The sequence below is a fragment of the Lepisma saccharinum genome, chromosome 7 (genome assembly GCF_977018435.1).
Source record: "Lepisma saccharinum chromosome 7, izLepSacc3.1, whole genome shotgun sequence".
NCBI lineage: Eukaryota > Metazoa > Arthropoda > Insecta > Zygentoma > Lepismatidae > Lepisma > Lepisma saccharinum.
In genome coordinates, this window is record NC_139235.1 from 62,740,438 (window position 1) to 62,763,449 (window position 23,012).

Consider the following 23,012-nt stretch of genomic DNA (forward strand, 5'->3'; position numbering starts at 1 on the left):
TGTTCGTCTGTCGTGATGAAAATTAGAATTGAAAGAAATTTACATGTATGAATTTGATGTGTGGGGAAGGTTACAGCGTAGGGGGTCTTCCTTAAAAAAAAAAAGAAGAAAAATAATAAGAAGAAAAGTCGGTATGGCGTCTGACTGCCACGCTTGAGACCCGGGTTCGATTCCCAGGGTGGCTGATCTAAGGTCGGAATTTTTCCTGCATTGCCTCTGCATGATGCAGCTCTGGGGCTTTCCCAGCGTCAAATCAATGGGTACCCTGGGGGTAAAGGCGGCCGGAGCGTGGTGCTGATCACATCACCTCCAAAATGACTGAGATCGAGAATGTGTGGGGCCCTATTCCAAAATTCCCTAAATGTGACTTCATGACACGGTACTATATGCACGGTGAACTTTACCTTTCCCAATCACTTATGTAATTTTTTGTGTATTACTCCAAACTCACGACAGCCAACTTCACGGTATAACAGAGCCGCAGCTTGAGACGGTAGGAAAGCTCACGAAGACAAAATTGGTCTTCCACAAAAGGTTCTATACTCCGTCCCGCGAATCTGTGGAGCAAGTCCGCGCATATCGGTAGAGAAGGGGAGACTGCGTGTTGGTGGAGTGGAGGAGTGCGCGATTCTGCAAATGGCTGGTATCCGCCCTCACTTCCCCTTTCGCGACTTCATTGGCCGAGACCTCTCGACTCAACTACTTGCGCAGAGACTGGTTTTCGTTGGCTTCCTCCAGAGATTCCCGGGATAGAACGTAAATGCGCGTTATTTATTTCTGTTCTATTGTGTAATTTACAATTCGTTGCTGTGCAGTATATTGATTTATTACTACATACAGAAACCCCTAAACCATATTTCCCAATTGTCTTAACTAAATATCTGCAATCCTAAAGTGCATTATTTTTTTTGTATGCTGCACGTACAATTACATTAAATAATTCGGTACCCTGTGAATCACATCACCATGAAAAAATTAAGTGCAACTCTTGTTAAACAGTAGGTTATTCTGCAATTCAACCTAAAAGAAAAAAAACTTCTGGATCTATTTCATTCCAAATGGCAATCATATTAATTTAACTGTGCGCCAATATTTTCCGGCATTCTCTCATTTTTGCTCCTTTGGCGACAACCTGGCTTCAGCGCCTGGGGTGACCGCAACACTACCCACGAGTTCCGCTGATGGGTTTGTTTTAAGCCGAGGTGCTGAATAAGAAGCTATAGAACTGTTTAGTGCAAGTGAAAACTATTTATTTGTTCGTTTATTCATTAATTAGTAGTAGTTGTGGTAATATTTCTCACAAAGTGAATAGTGAACAAGATGAATTGATTTATACCAGGTTGATTTAAATCACTTTATATAAATAATTTATAGAATAACGTACATAAAGATTTTGAATATATCAGAATCACTTTTAGTGAAAATACATTAATCTCGTAATCATTTAATAGTGTTTATTAGGCTCTAAGAAAGGAAATAAAATATATGTACTGATGGTGTGAAGCTCATACGAAAGGAAATGCAAACACAGGATTTCTCTTGAATCAAATTTAAATAATTTTATGGGCAAAAATAGCAAACATTTTGTTTAGAAAAATATACTAATCATGTTAACCCGTAAATATTGTCATTATTATTGAACTCTATATAAACATGGCAGCTGATATTTTGAAAACTATCATTAAAAAAAATGCCAAAATTCAGCTACAAAGACTATAAAAATGTGTTAAGTTTCAATTATAGAGTACATCCAGAATGTTTTATTTTCACTGGAAGAAAAGTTACTGAATTTTTATAGTTGCATTAACACACTCAACAAACATTTCCATAGTAGGTTCATGTATACAGTATCAGAAACAGAAAAATGTATATTTACATATAATTTTGCTTTCATCAAACTGTTCTAATATTTTACAGGACCGTTTGCTAGAAAAAGTCTTTCCATACAATAACATATATCTATGTGTATGGTGCCAAAAAACACACAAAGAATTTTAAGCGTGTTTTTCTTAAATAAAAACTTCATTTAAATAAAAAAAACTCATGATTTTTATCCACCCTGATAAATCAACTTGAATGACGCAATTTCAAACACCAGCCCATCAGTATAGAAGAAACTGTTCTGGATAAAGTTTCCCTGGCAACAGATAAACAACTCCATGGCAACGAAACCGTATAAATAAAGGGGGATGATCCGGAGCGACGAATCGTTGTAATCTAGGGGAAAAAACCTCTTCCAATGTTTTAATCTTGTCCTATCCCTATCTGGGATAGTTCGTAGCAGCCTAGTAATCCGTTATTGTCACGTATAATGAAAACACTCTCACGTGAAACATTCTGGCAGGCACATTGGTTCTAATTTACGTTGCGAATAACATACAGTTACTTGAATTGTCTTGGAACAAATATTCCTGCGTTCAATTCACTTCGAAAGGCAATAAAAATTCCGCTGTCAAGTCGTACACGTTATTTCTTAATCCAGCTTAAGGAAAATAAAAGAAAGTCTTAGGATTTCACCAGGAAGTTCTGCAAACCTTCCATTGGATTTTGCATGGATGAGAAGAGGATTATCACAGCTGATGAAGCTTCCGAATTACATGCATTGGTAGATGTTGTTCAAACTCAAGGACAGTTCCGCGTGGCACGTGCAAGACTTCGTTATCGAGTGTTCCACGACAGTCGAGGACTTCCCCGTAAACGAGGAAGAGGTAAGGTGTCTGTGGTTCCTCACTCGTCAGTTTTCTTTGATTTGGTTTATTTTTCCACTTTTACCACTTTTGGCTAATCGCGAAGATGAAATTAATGAAGGGACACTCACAAAAAACACCTACGGCCAAGCCAGAATTAACCCGGGACTCCTGGCGTCGTAGCGCGCTGTGATAACCACTCAGCCACGGAGATCGGTGTTTCACGGAATTAATCTCAACCCGATTGTCCACCGAAATTTCCCCCCCAAAATATATTTTTATTTCCATTTATGACAGAACGTAATGCATTCTACCTTGAATTCAGTGAAATAAAATAATTTTATTAAGGATACTTTCAATTTGATATTTATCCATTATCAAAACTTTTTCCCTACATTATATTTTATCACTTTGTTTCGAGAGAACTCCTCTCCTCTCGTCTTCACTTGAACAAACTGACGGTGGGGATCAAATTAACAATCGAAGTAATACAAAACTATCTTTTATTCATTTTGAATAAATTATTTTAGACGTGTTCTGAGTGCATACATGAATGAAAATCAAAGTGGCATTTATGGAGAGCGTGAATTCTATTCTATAATAGGTAAAAAAGAATCAAACTAGTTAACAATGCTTCAGGTCGTGCTAATCAGAAATTGGACAACCACAATTTACTCCTGTATTTTTTTAAAAAACAAATAATGCGGAGAATGGGACATGAAGTAGATTTAACAGAAAATGTTATCTTTGTACTTCATATCACAACCGAGATAACGAATAGGCCTTTTTTATCCTCCCTGCGGCAGAAACTTTGCGCTTATGGTATGTTTGGTAACATGTGTATTAGATACTCACTTATTTCTCTCGCGAGCAGCGTTCGGCTCCTTGAGACACGAAAATAAACGAGTTCAGCCGATAACAGATCGCCGATTCGTTGCTTTGCAGCCACTAGTTGAAAGCGCGTCCAATACATGATTACGAGTCGGTTGTCACACATCAGAAAGACAATAATGATCATTGTGAATCTTTATTAGGCACAGGAATTTCACGAGTACATGCAGAGAGGGTTGGAAGATCAGGACTATCTTGATTCGTTGTGGGATCCTAAAGGGTGACGTGAACTGCTGTCATTGGCCACCGGGATGCCTCGACGAACCATCTTGTTCTGTGGAAATAGGAAGACTGTTAAACTCTTCAACCGTCATCCCAGAGCTCGGCACAATGGAACATCTGCCAGCTCTGGGAGGAAAGCAGTATGTGTCGTCAAAGTCCACGGACGGCAAGATTGAGCCAATGTCCTGCGTTGGTCGTTGATTAATTGAGCTCGTAGGCAAAGTAGCTCTGCTGAGAAGAGATGACGAGCTCATTCCCCTAAGCCTTGGGTAAGTTTCATGGAAACTCATGGTGGGCTGAGTGGTAGGAGCTGGCAACAACTCCGCTGCGCTGGCGACGTTCATGGTCTGTCTTAGCATGATAATGCGAAGCCCCACTCTATCACTGGCCTGTTACCACCGATTGGCAAGTCGTTGCACCTTTGGGTTGATGCTATGAGGGGTGCCAAGGGTGAAATGCCTTTGAGAGTCACGAAGGTAGCATATGAACATATTTGACTGCCTGAAAGAGAGATGTGGAGGTCTGAATTTTAATATATTTTATTGTTTCGTTGGTATATTTTGTATTTGGAATTTTTGCTTTATTTTCGTCACTTTTCGGCTCCGGTACACCCTCGATTTCAGGCACATTTCAAATATTTTCGTGAAAATATTTAGTTCCTCATAACAAACAGTGTTTGCAAATAGCGCGGAAGTTAATTTTTTAGATCTACGTGCTACGAAACTTGCGTTTTTTTTTTAAATTAAAATTCCTTGAATAACGTCAAAAAGGTTTTTCAGAGCTTCTATGATGGCGGATGATGGATTCATGTCACAGGCGCAAGTCTGAAGATTTCGGATCATGGATTCATGTCACAGGCGCACGTCTGAATTTTTTATTTTTCTTCTTATGATTGACTTGTGCAATGGTAACATTTGCGATTGCGATATGTTATTTGTGTGATATATTGGCGGATTGGACATTTCAGCCATTGGATTTCATTTATGCGACTTCAGAAATTGGAATTAATTATTTCTTTTTGGCAACTGCATGCCGTGGGTTGTATTTTCTAAATGACTTGTGGGATGGGATAATTTGCGACTTCTTATTTTTATGATGGGAAGGGAGTGGAGGGTGGTATTCTGTGGAAAAGGACAACAAGGACTTTCAACGTAGGAGTTACTTCATTTTTGGACTTACAAATTTAACTTCGACCCGCAATTCAGTGCCTGGCCTTGGTAAAAAGAGGTAAGTTACCTTCTTAGGTTTAATTTTAGCCTTCATTTTTGGTATCTTCATGTGTCAATGCGGAAAACAGTGAGAAATAGTGTTGGGGGCAGGTGACTCCGGCCAATATCTAACATGCCTTTAAAAGGGACTCCATAGATAAAGGCGGGTAGCCGGAGCGGAGCGTAGAGGAGCGGAGGCGGGGCCGCGGTAGCGGTAGGTCAATTACCCTATTCCAGGTCAATTCCGGGCGGAGCCCGGAATCGGTGGGAAATTGGGACTCAACAATTTCAAACGACAATATCTCAATTTCAAACGGTTGTACATTCGTAAATACTTCTTTCCATGTTCCAAATTTTTGTTCTTCATAATTAGCATCACATAATCTTCATAAGAAAAAAAAAACCTCCGAAATCGAAGGTGTAGAATGGGATACCGCACCCCACTTTTCCACCTCTCTGGATTAAAAGTGACAATGCGCACTAATGTTGTACTTTATATATTTTTCATAGGTTTGGTTGATTTATTTATTTATTTTACTTTGCATTTCTGCCACTCTTGACTAGTCGCGAAGATGAGGATGAGCGATGATATGATGAAATTGATGATGGGATACTCACAAAGAACACCCATGCACACAAAACAGCATTTTACGAATACTCTTTCATAGTCACCGCGATAAAAGAATGGAATGAACTCCCCCCCCCCCCCCACCACTGACCTGAGGCGAGCTCCATCCTGCAACATACTAATTAAACTTAAAGAAATACCTACTGTCCAAACAATAATGCCTGGCTTTGTCTTTCGTGTAAGGTACTGGAATGAAGTATTGGCTTTAATTTTAATTTTAATAATATTACCTAGGAATAGCAATTATGGTTTCAGATTTTACTCTGTGTAATCAGTACATTAACAGTTTATATTTCTAAATACATATCTATTATTTTTCTACATTTTAACTTTTATACTGTAAAACTGATGTTCAGAAAGTGCTATGTAAATATCAATTGAAGGGCTCGGGTGTAAAGCATGGTGACATTTTGGTCATTTTTGAGTTACAAAGTAAAATGTGCCATCCTTCAATTTTTGAGTGAAATTGCCATGTCATACAATTTGCATTGTACTCAGTAAAGCCTTCTAAAATTGGTAAACACAACACAGAAACAATTTATCTACAGCATATTTTCTAATAACCTTTCTTCTTAATGACCAAAATGTCACTTACCACGTTTTACACCAGAGGCCCTTCAATTGTACGCGTAATATGTATTTGACAAGGGTTTGCTGTAAGAGCGGCCGTGAGGCCGAAACACGCCCGCTCAATAAAGGCAATTCTATTCCCAAGCCGGGATTCGAACCCTGAGTCACAGGCGTCGTAGCGCGCTATGCTATAGTTCTCATATGTGTAGTGGTAACTCTGTCGCCTTGTAATCTAGGGGATCCGGGCCCGATCGCGGTGGAGGCACATTGCACAGTGATTCGGATTCAAATTTGAAGTGTAAACCTGAAGCTTCAAACCTATAGATTTTTTTCAGAAGATCGGGCCTCCTTAGCTCTCTTTGAGGAAGTCCTTACCTTTATAATGTGTTATATTTGTCCTCTGCAGGTCCCTATATAACCTTGCACTTTCAATCTTTCTCAAAGGGCTCCTTACATCCCTTTTTTAACTCTAACATAAGGGTTTAGAGAAGATAATTTTTTCCTCGTGTAGTGAGGAAAACACATTCCACGGTATACTTGGAAGGGTTCAAAATGCCCCTCATAGCGGACACACCCAAAATTTTTAACTCACTAATTTATTCATTTAGGTGAAATATTTCCCTGAATACCCCATTCTAGGGAGAAAAGGTTAAAAGATATAATCACAGGATTATAATTCGCAGTTTCGTGACTGGCGCCATGGTAATCTATGACGTCAGAGTCCATTACCAGAAAAATTATAGTTTTGGAAATGATTTCAGGGGGAAAGTGAAAAAAATGCATTTTAGAGTCTAATAATCCTCGTTGGGAACACTAGAAGAGCAGAATTTTGTCGATAGATGCAGGCAACATCTAATTTAGGCTTTTGAAGGAAACATATAACTTACCAACTAATCTAACTCTGGTCTGGAAGGTAGATGCAATCGCACGTCCTAACGCCGATGGAGGGCGTCATAGTCTCTTAGGCGAAAATAATCTGAAAGGAAATAGATAAACAATAATTACAGTAATCAGTGATTGATCCACAACACATACATCCCCAATTTTTTTAAATCAAACACCGAAGTCGAGTATTGAGTTTAGCAACTATTAATTAAATCCTTCTTGTGGTTCTGTTTATTTATTTTATTAATAAGGTGTATTTTATACCTAAAGTTTATCAAACTAGTTACTAAACGCGATTGGCCAATTATTGTTAGCATTATTGTACACATTTCATTCTTTAAACTGTTTTCACCAGAAAGAATATTGTTATGCTGTTATTACGCATAGGCTATACCATCTTTCTGTAAGAAATTAATGAAATGAAATGAAAAGAACGTATTTTCAGTCCACTCTTTATAATGAATGAGAGAGTTAATACGGGTTGTTAACGCTGTAAAAAATCATTTCATTTTCCGCTTTTTATTTTGAAACTTCTGTGAAGTACTATGAAAGTGTATCACACGCTTTTAATATTAATTAATCTATTTTAACTCAGTAAGTTATGGAAATATAGCTATATATAATTTCACATGAGCACGAAGGAAACCTTACCTCATTTTCGTCCGGTGCATGAGTAACTATGAAAACGGTTGCAAACAATGCACTCTGATTATCGTTAGAAACGTGTCCATATATCCTTACGTTCCTATAGGGCCTCCCTGATGGCATAGTGGTAACGTCATCGTCTTGTAATCAAGGGGTCCCGGGTTCGATACCAAGTAGATTCACTCAGTGGTTCGAATCTCACTTTAAGCTCAACAGTAAACTCCGTACCAGCTAACTGTAGTCCAGGTGAACGCGAACAAGTCTCTGCGCAACTAGTGACGCGAGATGGCTCCACCAATGAACAGTGAGAGAAACGGGATTGTGTAATGGGCGACGGGAGTTACCCGATTTCCTCCTTCTTACTGTAAGCGCTGCAAACTTTTGAAAAGGATAATACCGCACATGGCAAACGGACAGTATTTTTGTCTCCAGGTCCGTACGATTAGTTTAAGAATTCCTTAGGGAAATATCAGGGATAAAACTGCAAGAGCAAATTTTGACAAGCCGTGCATTTAGCGTACGGACTAAGGTCGGACCGTACATCCGTACATATACGGTCAGGACCGTACGGTTGGCAACGTTGCGCTTTCACCATTCGATTTTCTTCCTCCTCCTCCTCCTCCGCTATGCGAGGCCCTGCTCTACAGTTAGCTGGGACAAGGTATAGGTTCAGTCTAGGTTAGACTTTCTGTGCATAAAATGGATTTAAAATCAAACTCGAGGATTCCTATGTTTGTAACACATGGTTGAGTAATGCAAATAGCTTTATCGCGCATGACTTTAAAATGTGTCTGTTCGATTCCCAGATGGGAGCACATGTTATTTTCCGTATTCCTTCTCAAGCTGCACGTTCTGTCCCAATTAACATGTCTGTGCATAAAATCGACTTAAATGTCGATCGTGATTTGGCATTTAATCTATCAGCAATCTTGAATTCCATTCCAGGAAATATTCACTTGGTGCTTCTGATCAGGGATGACGTCAGAGGTAGCAGTAGGGGAAAGGCTCCATGTTAGCCTGGCCAATCCCACGACAAGATAGCATTTCATAATTAAACAAACTTTTACTTCCAATAGTAATTTTTACTATCACAGAAGGGATCTAAATAAAAAAATCTCAAACCTTACGTAAGTTTCCTTCTTCCCACTTTTATCTTCCGTGGCTTACTTCTATCGATTGGAGGAGGCAATGATAGCCTTTCGCATCATATACATTGTGTCTTTGGTCACCACAGAAGACACAAATTAAATACAAGAGAAAAAGTATTTAAAACGTGAACCAAATAGTCGGACGTTACTAAAAATTTCTCTGTCGGGGAGATTTACTGGCTTGGCACCTCGATGACTGAGCGCGTTGAGTGTTCGACTCACAATTTCTCCCCTGAAAGTTCTGGGTAAAGCTGTTTCATTGCGTTTCATCTTTTTTATACATTTCGTATAATCATCCTTCATCGAGAAAATCGAGGTTAATTCATTTGTGCCTTGCTTATATCTAGTTACATTTTATTCCATTTCTTTTTACCATACACTTGCCTGTGTCCCCTACTTTCGGCTATAAAAATGTAAATAAATTGAATTTATTGAATAAACTGCAGAATTCATCCAGCAACCGTTACTCACACTGTTTTAGTTTGTTGAAGTGTTTTAATTTAAAATGCTTTTTAAAAAATATTACCTATTCATCATAACCCAATATGATTTAACGAGGAACGAAAAATCCGTATGTGGAGCCCAGTAGGAAACAAGGACATTCCTAGGAAGAACAAGAACACGCCAACTTACAATTTGTTCACTCGCAGCGACCAGAGCATGACAAGATGCCTACGTGCATTATCCTTGAGATACAAAACGTAATTAGTGGAATTACATAATAATATTTCAAGGTTGTCTCTGTTTTACTGTGGGAACGCTGGCAGACCAGCGGAGCGAGGAACCGTAACATCGTGCACGGATCCTAAGTCTGCTGCAGTAGCGATATCATCTTGGCGTGACCGACGACGTAATGCTGGGAGAAGCTGCAGGAACTAACACATCTTCTCGCGTAATGATCTCGTCTGAGGAACGAGAATTGGGGCAACAAGAAGAAAACTCTAATATACTCTGTGATGAGCCTTCGAGACTCAAGGTGAAATGCGGTGGTAGAGTCGGGAAGATTTCTCATTGGATGAAAGTAAACCTAGAGATTTTTCCTGGAAGATAGTTTAAATAACTTCTTCATGCTGCTCCTGCGATGTAATCGTTAGCGTATTGTGCAAGGATGACAGGGACCCTACGTTCGAATCCTGGTAAAAAATCTTGTTATATGATGAGTGTGTGGCTGGAAACGGGGTGGAAACTCAGGACTAAAGTTAAAACCATGAAAATAGTCCAGTCAAGGTCACGCCGCCCAGCTACAGTGTTGCCAATAAGCAACAATTTCAACCGACGAAATTAACCGCATACGTACAACGCGCGAAGTGCCGACTGAACAGCTTAGAAGAAGTGTGGCAACCCTGGAGGACCAGGGGTGTGGAGGAGGAGGCAAGGGGAAGCTCCGACCTTGACTGGTCTATTTTCGTGGAGAGAGCAACTACCTCTCGAGTGTGAATTTACGATCAGTGAGGGAGAAAAACGCCCCGCCCCGCCCCGTAATGCTAGAAGCCGATGTTATTCTGGAACGAGAATCGCCTCGTAACTGAAAAAGCAGAGACCATCGGACGGATGGAGGTACAGAGAATACTCACCCGAGGCGTCATCGGAAGACCACGATTAGCGCTCGTGTGGAACTCGTCAGCCATAGAGTGCGACCTTCATTCGCCACTCGCCAAACAAAAGACGAGCTGTTTCCGACCAGGTGAAAAACATTTACATCGATACGCTTGGTTGCCGGTCGGTTTACATGTTAACCCGCTCGGAAAGGAAGCACTGTTTCTCCTCTGCGCTGTAATTTGTTAGACAAGGAGACCGTACACTCTTAAGCCATATGGCGTACTGATGGTTGCTGTGGCACGCATCCCTTGGGGGAGTGTTTCGTTAAAAAAAAAAAAAATCATTGAGAAATACGATCTGGGCATGTCTAGGTACATCAGTCCAAGCATATGCGTATAATATCGTCTTGCATGTATGTAGCACGAAGTTTGAAGAAGTCACGGTCAGCAGACCTATTTGTTTTTTCTTCATATTTACAAAGAGAACACAGATCCGAGGCCTTCGTTAAAAGTACCATCACAGCATTCGCCCGAAACATCTGAGCCGAACTCCGTGACGGAGTGGTTATCAGAGCGCGCTACGGCGCCAGAGTTCCCGGTTCGAATCCCAGTCTGTGCATAGGTGTTTTTTATGGGTGTCCCTTCATCAATTTCATCATATCATCACTCATCCTCATCTTCGCGTTTAGCCAAAAGTGACAGAAAAGCGAAGTAAAACAACCCAAATCAAATCACGCCTGGAAAATCTGACCAAAAATAAGTCAGAGTTGCTGTCTGCAGTGTTTAAACCCGCTACATCCCGATTACGAATCTGTCGCCAATAAAAGACAGATTCTGTGCCACTAATTTGGATATCTTTGAGAGTATATGACTATTTACAGACAGGTTGCACATCTTTTGTTTGATGTAATTGCAAAGCAAAACCCAGAACCGAATATTTTGAGTTTTTGTTTTAACTCCACTTTATGCACAGATGGGCTAAGCGGGACTGAACCTACAGTTTAAAGTGGGATCCGTACTAATATATGCCTTCACCTGGTATCGAACCCTGAGTACAAGGCGGCGACGTTACCACTACGACATCGGTAAGTCCATTAGATCAGTGATTCTCAACCTTCGTGAGCCAGCCGCCAGGTAAAAAGTCGATGCCCCGATCCTAATAATTGTTCTCGTAAATAGATTTCTGTTTTGTTTCTTCTTAACTTTATATGTGCCCTTTTTAATATTAATAAATAAATTATGCCATAAACATAGAGAGCATTAGTTCGACTAGGTCTAGGCTTGTTGGCAAGTATAAAATTTGTTTATATTAGTGGACAACGACCGGATCTAAAATAAACTTCTACAGGGGATGGACAAAAATATGGAAACACCTGCCACGAAAAGCCAAAATGCTGTAGCTAATAAGGTGCAGGACCGCCTTTAGCTTCCAAAACGGCCTGCAGTCTCCCATGAAAGGACAAATACAAGTCTTGGATAGGATGGTGGATAGTGGGTTCTTACACCATTCTTCAAGCGAAATATGGTCACAATCCTCCTCAGTGTCCTTCTGTCTCTGTCACTCAGTGTACATTTTCGTCCACGCAGGTGCTTATCTGATGATGTCTATCCGGACACACTATTATGTCATCATGATCTTGGATAGAGTCCCTCTCGATGCGCCAAATAACATGGCTACTTTGGTACCAGAGGCGCCTGCAAGGCGGACACCAACAATTTGCCCTCTGTGAAACACTGTCAGCTCGGACGTGATTCAGTATCAACTGTACTGCACGCTATGTACATTGCAACTGTCGACTCCTACCTGTCCGACAGGGGTCTCACTTATCGCACAACACTTGAGCAACCTTATGTTCTGACGTCACAGTAGAAAGCTATTTAATTTTAGGCTAGATGCCTACGTTGTCAGGTTAGGCTAGCTAGTTTTGTTCTCTTAGCCTAAATAATAATTTTTCATTGTATTTATGCTAATGGAACCTAACCTAACCTCGTAGGCATTCCTCGTCTGACGTCAGAACACAAGCTAGCAAAACTGTTGTTCGACAGGGTCCTATCTCACTGCACAAAACAAAAGAACGTCGCACCGCGTCCGATTTCAAGTGGAAAAATTGCGTCGATATCACCCGTTCCGATATCGTGGTGTTTCCATATTTTTGTCCACCCCCTGTAGTTTCCTCTGGGAAATATCTTTCATTAATTTCCTAACTGCTGATTTTCATTGGCATTCTCCATTTCGGACACCGAGAAATTCCAATTATTCAGAATATTTCCACTTCAATATATTTGTTAGTGAATACTAAATTAATACTGGTGCCCGTCCGACAACTTCCAAATTTGGTGCCTGGATGCCCAGTTGGATCGTTCGATCGATCATCACCATTTTCTGTTATCGCAATGGAAATTCCAACGAAAGGCCATCTTTTAAGGCGGTTGCCAACTCGGGCTGCAAGTCGCAAATTTCAGGATAACCTCACACGGTCCGGCGGTTGAGAAACGTGAATTGACAATGATAATATGTTTTAAGGCGAGGAGGGACAATTTCCCCTAGGTCTTTCTCGCTGCGACAGCTGCTGATCACTGTTGCCATCTTCGCTCTTTTGGAGCCAGATCTGGCTCTTTCGTGCACTCGTTACTGTGAACTGTGGCACCCGCCCTCTACACCATGATGCCACCACTGGCTCCGGCCCATAAGGACCAACCTTTGCCATGAGTGTACATTTTGCACGTGACGTGATATTCATATATAGGCTGCGTAACCCACTCCCTCTTTCCTCCCCAGGTATTTTTATATAAAGCTCTGTGGCTAAGGTGAAGATGACAATATTATTATCCGGGAATCCTTTATTTTTTATTTCATATGAACATCATTAGATTATTGAGATGGGTGATGCCGCCAAATCTAGGCGGTGAAAACTAAGAATAAATTTCCATCACTTTAAAGCTAAAGGTAATAGCACCGCCCCCACCCCTCTGACACCTAAATTACCCTAGGAGACACTTTATGCAGCCTTCGTTAATCTAGATCCTTGAAAGTCATCTTTAGGTCTATTAATGGTGAAATGTAGCTTTTTATGCACATCAGGTTTGGCAACACTGCGAGGATGGCCGTATGAGTCAAGGAGAAGTGCATTAGATTTATGGGACCATTATTTTATTCGTTCTCTCGGGAATATCAAACATCCAATGACGTAGAAAAGTACATGGACGGAAAAGGACACGTTGAACTATGTCATAGTAGAAGGAAAAGTCGAAACTCCCATTTGATTAGCCGTAACTTGAATAGTGTTGCCCACGAGACGAGACTTTGGCCTGTCTCGTCTCGTGGAAATGCTGTGAAATGCTGTCTCGTCTCGAAAATATTCGTTTGTCAAAGGGACACATGATCAACCTCGTCTCGTCTCGAATTTTTAAAAGCCTGTCCCGTCTCGTCCCGTGGGCAACACTAAACTTGAAGTTGAAGTCTATTTCCCATAAGGAATTCATGGGATTCTGTAAATACTTATTAATCATATTTTTCAAACATGGTGTCTAGCTTACTAATCAACTTGAAAAACAGTTTCCACTTGCAACATGGAGAGAAATTCATACCCTCTTGCATACTAAACCCTTTTTTTAAATAGCAGTGCCCAATCCGACGATATTGAAATGAATGCACAACTAGTGCGTAATTGTACCTCCTCGCCTTAAAAACAGCTGAAAAGAGCTTCAAAACAAGATGAAGATCGTATTTGTAGGACTACCCAACACTAAGAAAAAGTTGTTTCCTAATATTCATAAGAAAGTTTTTTTGGCCGATTTTAAAAATCTGAAAATTAAGAATTGTGTTTAAAACCTTTCTACCTGCACTGCATTTAAATTTCATCACGATCGCATCACAAGTTTTTTTCTAATTTATAGAATTTCATAGAGAGAGATCGTTTGCAAAACTCAAAAAAATGGGCACTTTTTTTTTTGTTCTCGCGACAATAAAAAATTGAAGGCATACTAGCTTTTTTCTTGCTTACCATAGCTTAACGCAGAATTGAATAAGCTATTTTTTTATGTCAATCGTTTTTATCTAAGTGTACTGGTTAATTTTTAATTGGAGTCCAAACTCGAGTATCTATAATTTTTAATCCGATGAAGACCAGACGATCTCGGCACCATCCCAAAATGTATCTTGAACGAGGTTTTAAAAAAGTGTTAGGCGCGGAAAAATTCATATCTATCGTGTCTTACTGCTTGGATGCCAAAGGAGAAAATCATTAACAGCCAACAATAGCCTTCGTCGGGGAGATTATCGGCCATTCGGATGCTGGAAAGGAGTTGCCGGCTCTTACGTCACCCGTTGCTGAAAAACAAAGCTCATCACGAGATGGGGAGATATTGGTTACGCGACCCTGAAGCTGGAGTTGAATACAGAAGGTAAAAACTTTCGGGTCCGTGATGAGAATTAGGCTATGATTACGTGACGTCACTACTAGCTGCCGTGTTGCTTGCAGTGTTACCATCCACTTGCTTTTAATAAAATTTATTTCCTCTCTTGGTCCTGTTTTATGTTCCTCCTTTCTTATTAGAGCTGGGTTAAGTGCGACGACGAAATCCAATACATGAAGCAGATGCGAAACACAGAGTCTGTAACTTGCACAGGATTCGAACTATAGTTTGCAGACCCACGTGGAGGAGTGGGTATCACAGTGTGCTGCGACGCCAGGGGTCCCGGTTTCGAATTCCGGCCTGAGCATGGGTGTTCCTTGCGAGTGTCCCCTTCATGGATTTCATGATATAAACACTCAACCTCACATTCGCGATTAACCGAAAGTGGCAAACCAATCAATCGCAGTTTGAGTTTTGTTTTCAAGTCAATTTTTTGTACAGGTAGGCTAACTGGGACTGGACCTAGAGTTTAAAGTTGGATCCGTACCACTATGTCCCTCCACCAGGTATCGAACCCGGGATCCTTTGATTATAATGCGACGACGTTACTACTACGCCATCGGGGAGGCAGGCATTCAATCAAACAATTGAAGTATGGGTTCGTGGTATTAGTCGTCATTTGACAAGCAACCTAGAAAATCCAATAAATAAAAGTGTCCTCTTCCTTGTATTTTTCTATCATCAGAATCCTAAAAGGGATTTCATTGTATTTGTATTTATTTTCTTGTGAAAAAAGAGATGACGATCTGGTGCGGTAAACAAGGAAAAAAGCACAATCAGCCATTAATGTTTTGCATAGAATTTGAGCAGAGCTTATTTGGTTTCTCGAGACCATTTTCTAGAGATTTTGGAGCATTTCAAGAAGCTTTGTTAATAGAGAAGGGCAACTAAATGTATTTCTATTGCTCAGTATAAATGCATTTATAGAATGCAAGTCGAGTAGAAACTAGTTTCTTACCCCTCCCCCTTAGCCAATGCCCTCTCTTTCTCTATGTTCGGAAGTCACTTTGGGCATAGCGAGATTGGTTGATTGATTGAAGTAAAAGTTTTGGGTGCGTCACAAAATCTAAGGTAGAATCGTTGGCGAATTCTATTTGTGACAGACTCGAATCCTTACACGGCAACTTGCACAGATAGCGTAACGGCTCGGCGTTTGTCTGCCCCGCAACTCAACCACGTACAAAATCTAACGTAGATTTAGGGGATCGTGACTTACGGCTCTGACCGATAAGCAACTCGCTTGCTTATCAAGAGGGACGACACAAAGGAGATGGGGTCAGAGGCGCAACCACGATTTTTTGTCTGGGGGGCAAATACCAGGATAAACGTACCAACAACAACAATAACAGCAATAATAATAATAATAATATTGTTATTATTAATATTATTGTTATTGTTATTATTATTATTATTATTACTAGAGGTAGTAGTAGTGTGAAAAATTATTATCCTCATAAATTACGCCAAGAGGGGGTAGAAGTCGGTGCTAAGGAATTTGTTTGGAACAAACTATTTGACATATTTTTTCAACACCCTCAATTTCACATTAGCTAATAATGAAAAAAAAGCACAAAACTGTATTTTTGAATAGCAAAAAATGAAATGCATTCCGTAGATAATAGTTTTGTATATATAACATGACTAACTTTTATGTCTTATACATACGCAACTAGGAGCGATATAAAATAAGAAAATATATATGCAACATGCTAACATTAATTGTGTACGTATTGAAAGTTTATTCAATACATATATACGTACAACTACATTACATTAATAATAATAATAATCCGTTGCGCAACAGCCCATGAAGGGCCTAGGCGTACCTACCGACTGCCGGTCTCCCTCCCACACTTTCCTTCGTCACCTCTAAGCGTAGAGATCTGCAACCAGTATTGGAATAGTCGGGGGGTCAGCCCGACGTATCCCCAGCCGTTATAGTAGGTCTCCGTGACCGGATTACGCTCACTCACTCGGAGCTCCCCAATTTCCTCACGATGGTGGGTTGCCACCGGCGCTATACGTAGGCCGAATAAATTCCGACCAGAGCCGGATTCGAACCTACGCCGTCCCGCAGCGAACGATCTCAAGACGAGTGAACGCCTTAACCCAAATACATTACATTACAGAAAACAATAATACTACGAACAAGAAAATTTTTAGACCCAATTTTTGCAATTTGAAACAATATTGATTTAATAGGGCACAGATAATTTCACTGGACGCCATGGCATTCTCTCTTACACAACTTTTTTGACTTAGATCGATCGGCATCCATGGCCGACTCCCCCTGCTCTCTAGCTAAGGCTCTGAACTTGACGAAACCAAGAGAAGTAGGCCTTGCGAGGCCAGCGAGCAAAAAAATTTTACGAAATGTACTTTTATTTGCATAAAATTTGAATTCGAAGGGGGGATTCTCCTCTGTGCCCTTAGCCGTCAATGTTTGACCCCACTTGCCCGCCTAGTCTTCACTTCCGTCGAAGGTTGGGGGGACAATGCCCCCTGCGGTCCACTGTGGTTGCGCCACTGGATGGGATGACACCCCAGATAAATTATGGAACACTAACACAAGCAAAGGAGGCTCTCCCAATACTTCGGTTGACTGTTCTGGCAGGGTCGTGAGAATAATAGAAAGGAAAATAAAGGAATGTTCGTTTACCTGTAGATCTAGATGTGACGACACGGTCCCTGAAATGAAACTTCAATAGTGCACCACTCGCCGCAGTATATCTTTACGTATCAATCGATATAATCAGTCCGTAAGGGGGAGACAAGAACTGTTCACGCGATAAATTTCTTAGTACAACTGGAGTTAGAAATGGTCTCTCGAACTATTTATGTGGAATTCGAATTTCTGATCGTTAAAATCGTTGACAAGACCGCGTCTGTCGCCAACGGTGATATTAGCATAAAGCTGCGTTTACTATATTTGTTTTATACGATTTCCCGTAGAATTCACGTCAGCGGATTTTTCAGATCCACTGAAGGTTGCTGGTGTGATTTGCTTTTTAAGAAGCTCTTTTCCAGCGCTAGAGCGGGACCACTTTATGAAGTGATTAGACTATCGAGTTATGACGCCCGGGGTCATGTATACGGGGAAATATCCCCTTATCAAAAATTCTGACTGAAAAATTAAAATAAGGGGTGTAAAAGCCCCTTGGAAAAAAAATTAAACTTCAAGGTTGTAAAAAGACCTGCTCAAAACAAGCACAACACATTAAAATGTCAGAATGAATTAAAAGATTCCTCACAGACGGTGGAAGAGATCAGCTCTTCGCAAAAATCTAGAAACATTTGATTGAACACTGTTGTCATCACCCAACAGGATTAAAAGATGATAATATTAGGCACAGAAAAGTAAATACATCTTTGAAACAAACAAAATGCATTAAATCTGTAGCTCAGGCCAAATGTTAAGTGGATCACTGGGAAAGATGCAGGAAGTGCAGCTCCACACAGAAAGCAAGACTCACTTCGGTGCTACCTTTACTACCGATATTAAAAAAATTCATCAAACTGTAAACGCGAATATTGGCGATAGACAAAAACATATTTTAGTGCAGGGCCTCCCCGATGGCGCAGTTGTAGCGTAGTTGCCTTGTAATCAAGGAGTCACGGATTCGATACTCGGTGGAGGTACATAGTGGCTCGGATTCCACTTTAAACTAAAGGTCCAGTCCCGATTAGCCTTACTGTGCATAAAGTGAACTTAAAACACAAACTCAATCAATCAATATTTTAGTGCATCAATCGTTGCGTTTCTGGTACATAAAATAGATTTCATTCATAGACAGGGTGTTTTAAAATGAAATCGGCAACGTAGCAGAAAAGTATTTAATTATATTTGGATTTCTTCCTTTGAGGTTTTTGTGAAACACTTCGTGTTCGTCTCATGACACGAGATGCTAGGGAAAGGATGGGCTGAATATTACTCTCATGGAGGACACGTCGTTTGTGGGTAAATTCTCTGGTATGTAAGCTTTCATTTGAAAACTCTTTTCGTTTAAATATGACTAAAGTACATTGTGAAACGTATTCATGATTTACCATTTACCTCAGTAAATTGGCATGAAGTCAAGCGCCCTACTCGCAGACGTTTGAGAGATTGATTGATTTGTGGTTTTAAGTCCACAATTTAACTACTGCGCCATAGGGGAGGCCCTTCGACGTTTGAGAGAGAGAGAGAGAAGAGAGTGAAAGTGAGTGAGTGTACACTCACATAAACTAAAACTAGATAAAACTAACTGCAGGCCACAACAGGGCCAGTGCCTGCCAGAGAGGCTTTTTCATTGGGTGACGCGTGGTCAACAAATCGAGTCCCTTCTTCGCTGTTTTCTGGCCTTCGAGAGATTCCTTTCAAGTAGCTCCACTATTGTCCTCACGACTGTGGGCCAATGCCGAAATTTTTGGCACTCTCACCGGGAATCGAACCCGGGACCGCCGCACCAGAGGCGAGAGCGGTAACCTTATTGCTAACTTAACCCTAAATGCTCTGTTTCATATTCTAACCTAAAATATGGCGGCGATCAATGAAAGATGTGTGGACAAATCCAGCAACATTTCTAAAATAAGTTCTTATTTCACTTCACTTCTTGTGCCACTTTTGGCTAATTTGCGAAGATGGGGATGGGTGGTGATGAAATTGATGAATGGACACTCACAAACATCCATGCCCAGGCCGGGAATCGAACGCGGGACCCCTGGCGTTGTAGCGCGATGTGCTAACCACTCTGCCACGAGGGCAGGCTCTAAAAGAAGTAAGTGTACGTTTTCTTCAGCATAGTGTGAAACATAGTCACTAATCTCAAGGCGAAAACAAGACAGTTCGAAACACTGATTTATAGGTATTCGCAACCCACCGCGTTGTTCACAATGGTAACCAAAAGACCTCGAGGTGTTCATTATTTTCTTTCTTTTACCTTCCCACTTTCTTCAGTGTTGTAGTGAAAGTTCGTGCACCAGGGAATGGCTTAAAAAACCTGGCTGCACTTAACAGATGACCGAGTGTGAGTCATAAGGTCACAGTTTTCGTCACCTTGCTTTAAAAATAAGCAATCACGGTAATTGCTTTTTCTTCTTTAGAATGGCGTAATTTTTTTATGCTCATGCTCTCTGTTTTGAAACCTCCCTTTTTTTCGTTAGCTTTTTTTCTGATTTTATATGCCTTGATGTCAGTCTCCTTTGTCACTACCTAGGTACATATTAGCATTGCTTCTTGGGAGTGTGAGGGGTCACCTACTGAGAAGGCACCCAAATCTTTCCCAAGGGCGGTCGCAGGATTTTTACTCAGGGAGGCAGTGAGGGGTGCTATCCCCACGTTAAGAAAATTCTCATAAAACATCCCCCATTAGGATAATTTGCACAGGCATCTCCATCCACTGCATTTTCTCCATGTTCCCCACCTCTCCACATACTAGGAACCGGGAGGCAGAGTATATTTCTCTTCAATCATCAAAACTCATATTTTGTATTATTATCATTATTGTTTTTTGTCATAATATTGAAATTGAATTGAAAAACTTTGGCAACATAGGTAAGTTCAGACTTGAGGAACATAAATTAAGACTATTTGAAATTAAGATCCTTAGGAACATATTTGGGCCTAAAGGGGATGAGGAGACATTTATTTCCAATACCAGTTGAGAGACTAATTTTCATACCGTTTTGTGTTACGCATTATTACGTAACGCAAGGTTTAAAAATTCTCAATAAATATGCACATTATCTATTCTTTACGGCTGAAAGTACATTACAAATTTCCCCCCTTCCTCTGCAACCTGGTAGGAAATTATTTCGCATTAGACTCCTTGAGTCATATAGGAAGCCAGGTTATGTACGAGCAGATAATCATTTCTACGATAAAGTATTGTGCGCGAGTCTACATAAATTGCGAACCGTGCAGAAAATGGAGTGCACAATATCCTTCCTGGAGCTGGGAAGAAGCGATTCATAATGATGAACACGTACTAGGTTGCAGAAAAGAAGTAAATAAGACGATGAACCTAAGGCTTATGGCGCAGTGGTGAGGGTCATAAATGATACCGGGATGACACCTCGCCGCCGCATCGGAATCTTATCTCAAACCCTGGATTCAGGATCTTTTTAAGAGATTATTGCGTTTGCTGCGTAATTTATGTAGTTCTTTTCTTTTTCTGCGCTGTAGCAAAGATAGCTTTGACGTACCTTATGCTGGATTGCTACAGTCAGAATTTAAACTGCGTTATTCAAGCCCAAAAGTGTACTTTCTCAGCTAGTCTTGAGGTGAGGGCATTTGGATGTTTAGAAGAAAGCCTATAGGCAGTAATGTGCCTTAGACCAGTGATTCTCAACCTTCGAGAGCCTGTGACCCGATAAATTCGTTTCTTAAAAGTCTATGCCCCGATCCCAACAATTTTTTTCCTCAATTCCTTTCTAATTTTTAAAAACTTGAAACGTTAATTAATAGGTATCCTTGAAATTTAATATTAATAAATAAATTATGGCAGTACTATAGACAGCATTAGTTGTAGTATGTCTAGGTTTGCTGACAAATATAAAATTTGGTTTAAATTAGTCGATAATAACTGGATCTAATGGAATCTTTTAGTTTCCTCTGGACAGTATCATTAAATTAATTTGGCAAGTGCTGGTTTTCATTGGCATCTTCCATTTCGGACACCGGGAAAAAAGAATCCAATTAATCAAAATAGATGCACTTCAATATATTATTGAAAATTACTGCGCAAACTAAATTGACCGTGGTGTCCGTCCGTCAACCTTCAAATTTGGGGGAAGGAAGCAATGCGCCCCCCGGGGAGATCTTCGAACGCTCACCGTCACTGTCATTAAAGCATTTTCTGTTATCGCAGTGGACACCCGAATGAGAGGCCATCTTTCCAGCTGGTTGGCAGCTCTGGCTGCAAGTCGCAAACTTCAGGGGAACCTCTCGCGACCCGGCGGTTGAAAAACACTATCATAGTCTATAAATCGACATTCGCTGTCTACACGTCTTCATGATTTAGCCGAATTGACGTCGACTTGGGTGGTGGTGCTTAACATAACGTATTGTATATTTTCGCATCGCTTTTCTGCCAGTTTTGGCTAATCGCGGCGATGAGGATCAGATGATATTGATGAAGGGACGCTCACAAGAAACACCGATGATATTGTCGGGACTCAAACCTTGTAACTTAACGGAGTAGGTCACCAAGCTGACACTTAACACAACGACCTGGAAAATGAAGAAGAGCGGGTTCGAATCCTACGTGTACGCTTTTTAGATTTGCATACTCATTCATTTCTTCAAATCGTATATTCATAATCTATTCTTGCCTCGAGTTGCAAATGTTTGCCTCCTTTTCAGTCTCGTGTCTTGTTGTCTCGTTCAGATTGGATTGAGTTGGTGTTTTAAGTGCACTTCATGCACAGTAAGGCTAATTGGGACTGAACCTACAGTTTAAAGTGGGATCCGAACCACTATGTGCCTTCACCGGGTTCCGCTCTCGTATAGAGTTGTTGCACATGTCTGTCGCAAGTTTTTTGTCTGTAATTGCTAATTACTAGGGCTTGGAAGTAGATGACCTAAAAAAAATCTAAAAAATGACCTATAGAATGACTTTAAAATTATTTAAAAATTACCTAAAAAGAATTTCCGCCCTTAAAATGCAAGCTTAATTTTTCATAATTTACAAGACTAGTTGAATAATTTGATAAGAATCTGTTGTTTAAACTATCGAAGCAAGGGGAAAAAAGCAATTAAATTGTTAATGTAGTTGTTTCATATTTTTACTTCATTTCATGCTAGCAAATGCATCTAAAATTCATGAAATAACTGGGAAGGAGGAAAATGAACCTTCAAAAATGATTTTAAAAAATGCAAAAGAACGGCAAGAATTACTGACAAATGACCTAAAAGCAAAGAAACAAAAAATAGCCGGAAAATACAAAAATTGCAAAATAAAAGCAATGTTTTCTGGTTCTAACTGAAGTGAAACAGATTACTATCATGTTTAGTACTGTCTTCCAGAAGTCCAGAAACAAAAATTTGCTTTGTGATCAACCAACTTCCCAGCCTTACTATGACTGTCTCATTCTGGATCCAGTCTAGAGAAAATGACGAAACAGTAACTTATCCATATTTTACCATTCTTAAGAATATGAAGCTACCTTCCACGTTATACAAGATTAACACTCAT

At 40.3% G+C, this 23,012-nt stretch overlaps 1 protein-coding gene across 1 annotated transcript in view; it reads right to left on the minus strand.

Moving 5' to 3' along the window:
• Positions 1 to 23,012, minus strand: part of LOC145989870 (alpha-(1,3)-fucosyltransferase 7-like) — a 147,890-nt gene that overhangs the window by 26,819 nt on the left and 98,059 nt on the right. Inside the window, exon 3 of the mRNA XM_083125337.1 lies at positions 7,094 to 7,182. The gene's annotated coding sequence lies outside the window, so the exon portion shown is untranslated. The remainder of the gene's footprint in view (positions 1 to 7,093; positions 7,183 to 23,012) is intronic.